Consider the following 5,868-nt stretch of genomic DNA (forward strand, 5'->3'; position numbering starts at 1 on the left):
ATGCCTGACAATCTGCATCCTCGGTGCGAGTCCTGCATGGGTCCAGAGCATGCTGGCATCATGCTCACTGCACGGGGCATGTGCCCTTACTGTGCCCGTCTTCCGGTAGCTGAGAAGCAGTGCAGGGTGGATGCCTTCGCTGCTCTAGAGGACAATGTGTGGCCAGTCCAGGATTCGTACTCGGTGTAGCAGTCTCAGGATGGTGGGCCCGAGTTGGACGACTCGGCTCCCTCCATCCATGGCTCGCCGCCTGGGTCCCCCATCGTTCCCCTCCTTTTTACTGAAGAGCATGAACATCCGGAAGCTGACCCAGCTGAGACACGCCCAGGCTCCCCTGAGGTGACCTGCACAGCGGCTAGCGCCATTCCTGCCTTCAGTGGCTTACTGCAGGAGCTGCCTGCAAACATCAGGTCTACTACTGTCCACAGAGACCCCATGTTACTGGTGGTTTAAGAGTCTGGTTCTCCAGATGAGATGGCCGGTGATTTCCCCCTGATCTGTCCAGTCAGGCAGGACCCCATCTTGCCTCGGTTCGCTGGTATTGTCCCCTACCAGGAGGGAGCGGCTGCAGACCCCAAGTCCCTGAAGGCTCCCGTGGCCACCTACACACCACTGACGAGGGTGGATGGCTTCATAGATGGTGGGTTTTCACCTGTTCCCCTGCTGGAGCCCAATCTCACAGCCTTCTTCAGTTTGGCAGGACGGCGCCCTGCTCCACCCTCCACCAAGGATCAGCTGACGGCTCGCCTGGCGGACCGTGCCCATCAGTGCGCCTACCAGGTGTCAGCAACTGCAAACAACATTTCTCTCCTGGCACACTCCTTCATGAAGATGGCTGCACAGTCCACTTTGATGTCCCCAGGAGAGTCGATGGAGCTGAGGAGGGGAGCCAGCGCTGTGTTGTCTCTCTGTGCAGTTACTGCAGTCGCAGTGGCGAGGATAGTGGCTTGGCAGACACAGATCCACAGTCACATCTGGCTGCAAAAGAGCTCCATCCCCAAGGCTTTCGAGGTGAGAGCTGATTGAGGCACCTAATACCTTACCCGGTGGAGGTTCCTCTCAGGATTGCGTCAAATAAAATTGCCCTGCTTTTGGCTTTGACATCAGCAAAGAGGGTGAGTGTATTATCTGCCCTCTCTGTGTCTCCCTCCTGCCTCAGGATCAAGGGAGATGGCAGTTCAGCTGTTTTGCATCCTAACCCTGCATTAATGCCAAAGAACATCACAAGTTTTTTAGATCCAGGGTGATAACATTGGACGGGTTCTATCCTCCTCCTCACGGATCAGAGGAAGAAACCACGTCACACCTCCTGTTTCTAGTGCACACGCTGTCATGTTATGTCGCGCGCACTGCTGGATTATGTAAATCTCAACAGCTGTTCATGCATTACAGGGAACATTCTCAGGGTCTCCCTCTGTCTGCTCAGTGCCTGTCTCACTGGCTGTGTGATGCCATCACTCAGGCCTACATTTCCTCTGGAGTGGAGCCTCCTCTGGGCATCAGAGTACACTCCACCAGAGGCATTTCATCCTCTGTGGCTTTGCATGCAGGGATGACAGTGGACAACATTTGCACTGCAGCTGCACGGTCTTCCCAGTGCTCCTTCATAAGGTTTTACACCTCTCCATGACCCACTCTCTACTCAGCACCTTTTCAGGAAGAGTGGTTGTTTGATTCCTTTTATGCTGTACAGCTCATAGAGGTCATTTATCGCTGGGATTGGCATTTCTGTTCTTGTGGTACCGTCTGGACCCAGTGTGGCAAAGACTAAATCCTGCTTTATCTCTAACCCAATAGTGATAGCCTTAGAGGGCATAGCCTATACGAAATAGAACATTGGTTACGAATTGTAACTCCAGTTTCTATGAGTATAGGTGCAGCCCTCTAAGTATCGGGCCCCACTGGCTCCGTTAGACTGAAGAAAAGCCGTTAGGGAGCTGATTGTACGGTTGCGGGGGGGGGGGGGGGTATATACACCATACGTGGGACCCATGTGCCAGTGGGCATTGACTAACACTTTGTCAGTGCTGCAATGGCACGCAAGGAATTAGCCCAATAGCAATAGCGTTAGAGGGCTGCGCCTATACACAGAAACTCAGAGAAACAATCATAAGGTCAACATTCAGATTGTAGCATTTTTTTTATTTCAGAGGATTGTATTTCTTCTGAGTTAAGTTTGATTAAAGTGGGTGTGGCTTCAGCTCATTCAGACATGCCCACACCATCCTGGAGCAGATTTTACTGTCTAATTTTTCATGATTTTGAAGATTGATTCTATAAACTTACTTATTAGCCTGAAATTTAAACTAGGGGTTCATAAGACAGTGACCTGTCACACAACAAACCTAAATAAAGATTCATTTTCACTTTACAGGGTCTTTAAAGATCAAATAAAACACCCAGGTTTAGACAAGTTTCACTATTACGTTTGAGGACATTCACTCCTGCAGCTCGTTGAGGCAGGTGAGGTAATCATTCAACTCACCTGCAGGATCAGGTGTGTGACTGATTAGCCTCAATGATGACCACATGTGAGAAGCTTATATATGCTCCTGAGCTCCAGCTCTCTTTGCTGACTGATTATCTCACACTCAGAGATACTGAGAGACTCTCTGGGTTTTCTTGTGATTGTTTTCATGAAAGATTTTTCATAAGCATGTCTGAAACCTTCAATAAGAATCTTTAGTTCACCAGTCTCTTGAGGATCATTGTGTATCAGTGCTGAGGGTTTTAACTCAACCATTTCTGGTTTCCTTTTTCAACCGGTCTAGTGGCCTTTGCATGTCAATTTTGAGTTTTTTGTGCCCTAACTCCCCTCGCCCTGACATTACATCTCAACATTGTGGTCTGTGTGTGTTGGGCTCGTTGATGAAGTGTATCGGCATAATCTTCATAAAATATGAGAGTGAGAGAGCACTGGCAGGAAGTGACTGGTGAAAATTGTTAAAACAATATCATAGGAAGCTGAAATTTGAACACAAGACAGCAAACCTCAATGATTGAAGTCACTGAAATCAATCTCAGACTCCTGTGATCATTAGTTTGCCAGGTACGCTCAATTAAAGGAAAACTACTTAATAAGGATGTTTTACATTGTTAAACAGGCCACAGGTTTCAGCAATATGGAAAATAAAAAGAATATCTCTGCAGCTGAAAAACCTCAAATAGTGCAATGCCTTGGACAAGGTATGAAAACACTAGATATTTCACAGGAACTTGCGTGGTCATTGTATTGTGAAGAAATTAGTGGCTGATTTGTGGTGTTTTTTGTCGTTTTATTATCTTATTTTGGTTAGCTTCCGGTTCCGGAGGCTGTTTCTGGCTGCTAACTTTCTTTGCTTTCCCTGAGGCATTCACCCCTCCCCCCCTGGTGCTGTGGAGAGCGCACACCTGCAGCGAATCACTCATCGAGGATCACTATTTAGGACCTGCTGCAGCTCTCTTCAGCGCCTGAGTCTTGCCAACCTTACCTTACGGTAAACGTCAGCTCCAGGCTCCTTCTCTCGAGATCTCCCAGAGAAGTTTCCAGTGCTCTTGTTGAAGAACCTTTTTGAGTAATTTCCAGTGCTTGTATTTTGCTTCTTGTTGTTAACGTGCCTCTCCCTCTTCCTTCCAGTGCCTCCTGCCCTGATCACCGCAGCCAGCTCCAGCACACTCTCACTTTCCCTTGGACTCCTGAGATCCCCCCTCCCTTTGTCACTTACCTGCACAATAAATCTGTTAAATCTGCTCCATCGTCTCCGCATCCTGAGTCCTACCATTACACCTACACAACAGAAGACTCAGGCCAGAAATGGACTCAGCGGACTCGGACACCCTGAAAACAGCAATCACTCACCAAGGACAACGTCTCGGCCAGCACGAATCCATTCTCAAAGGTATCATGCAATCTCTACAAACCCTCAACTCCCAGGTCTCCAATATCTCAGAACAGTTACTCTCAGCCACTCAGCCTCACCACCCTTCACCAGAGCCTCCACCTGTTAACAATCAGCCACCCTCAGTAGATCCTTCACCTTCACCTCCCCTCCCCCACTTTAGAGAGCCTCAAGTCCCTCACCCAGATTTCTTTTCAGGAGAGATTGGTAGCGCTAGAGGTTTTTTGTTACGTTGTTCCCTAGTGTTTGACCAGCAACCCTTGAGTTACCCCACTGACAGAGCTAAGATTGCTTTCGTTATGAACTTGTTACGCGGGAAGGCCTCCCGCTGGGCCACTGCAGTATGGCATAGTGAATCCCCAGTGTTAGCCTCTTATTCTGACTTTTCTAGTGAATTATGTCGCATCTTTGACCATCCCCTTCAGGGCCAAGAATCAGCTCAACGCTTATTTTCCCTCTTCCAGGGTTCTAAGTCTGTGGCAGATTTCTCTATTGATTTTCGCATTGTTGCTTCAGAGAGCGGGTGGGGGGAGGTGGAACTTAAGGGTGTGTTTTTGAGAAGCCTTTCAGAAGAACTTAAAGACGAACTAGCCTCTCGGGATGAGCCCGACTCCCTCGAGGGTCTTATATCTTTAGCCATTCGCATTGACAATCGCTTGAGGGAAAGGCAGAGGGAGAGGAGTCAGCACAGGTCATTCAGGCCCCGTCCTGTAGCACCCCCTTCTGGTCACGCCACTTCTCCCTCTCCTGTAAGACTGAGACCTCCCCGTGAGTTTTCCACTACCCCTGAAGACGAGCCCATGCAGTTAGGTCGCGCCAGGTTAACCCCTAGTGAACGCCAAAGGCGTTTTAATCTTAGATTATGCATTTATTGTGGTCAAGCGGGCCATTTTCTTGCCAAGTGTCCCCAGACGCCAAAAGAGAAGGCTCACCCGTGACCGAGGGCACTCGTGTGAGCCAGACCTCCTCTTCCTCTAGCCCTCCCCTGCGCATAGCTGTTCCCTCGAGTGTCCTTTGGGGGCGCGATTCCGTCCCCATACAAGCACTAGTTGATTCAGGAGCAGATGATAATTTCATTCAGGACAGCCTAGTTCAACAGCTCCAACTCCCCCTAGAACCCCTGTCTGCTCCCAAGAACGTCACCGCCTTAGACGGCCGACTCATTGCCAGAGTTACTCACCGGACTGTTCCGATAACCCTCATTATTTCTGGTAATCACCGTGAGAGTATCCAACTTTTTGTTATCCCTTCTCCTCATGCTCCCATTGTGTTAGGTCTCCCCTGGCTTCAGTTACATAACCCTCAGATCAATTGGAAAACCGCTACCATTACCAACTGGAGCGTCCATTGTCACTCCCACTGCCTCCGGTCTGCTATCCCCTCAGTTAGTCGCTCCCCTGTCGCTCCTGCTCCCCCCGATCTGTCCAATGTTCCCCCCGAGTACCATGACTTAGCACAGGTCTTTAGCAAGGAGTTAGCCGTCTCTCTTCCCCCGCATCGTCCTTACGACTGTGCGATTGATTTACTCCCCGGTGCATCCCTGCCTAGCAGTCGCCTCTATAACCTCTCCGCCCCTGAGAAATCGGCCATGGAGACGTACATTCATGATTCCCTGGCTACAGGTCTCATTCGCCCCTCCTCGTCCCCACTCGGGGCTGGATTCTTTTTTGTTAAAAAGAAGGACTCCACTCTGCGTCCCTGTATCGACTTCAGAGGCCTTAATGACATCACCGTCAAGAATAAATACTCTCTCCCTTTGATCGACCCCTCCTTTGAGCCTCTCTGCTCCGCCCAAGTGTTTTCTAAGTTAGATCTTAGAAACGCGTATCACCTCATCAGGATTAAGGAGGGGGACGAATGGAAAACTGCCTTTAAGACCCCCATTGGCCACTTCGAGTACCTAGTCATGCCCTTTGGACTCACTAACGCCCCCGCAGTTTTTCAGGCCCTCATTAACGATGTGCTCAGGGACATGTTAAACCGGTTCGTG

The 5,868-nt window shown here is 49.6% G+C and overlaps 1 long non-coding RNA gene across 1 annotated transcript; it reads left to right on the forward strand.

The window, feature by feature from the left end:
• The first annotated feature begins 3,289 nt into the window (after positions 1 to 3,289).
• On the forward strand, positions 3,290 to 3,730 carry LOC121514063. The gene is made up of 2 exons (XR_005992259.1): positions 3,290 to 3,476; positions 3,617 to 3,730. It is a non-coding gene; the product is annotated as an uncharacterized LOC121514063 (long non-coding RNA).
• The last annotated feature ends 2,138 nt before the right edge of the window (positions 3,731 to 5,868 follow it).

This window comes from Cheilinus undulatus, linkage group 1, assembly GCF_018320785.1.
Source record: "Cheilinus undulatus linkage group 1, ASM1832078v1, whole genome shotgun sequence".
Taxonomy (NCBI): domain Eukaryota; kingdom Metazoa; phylum Chordata; class Actinopteri; order Labriformes; family Labridae; genus Cheilinus; species Cheilinus undulatus.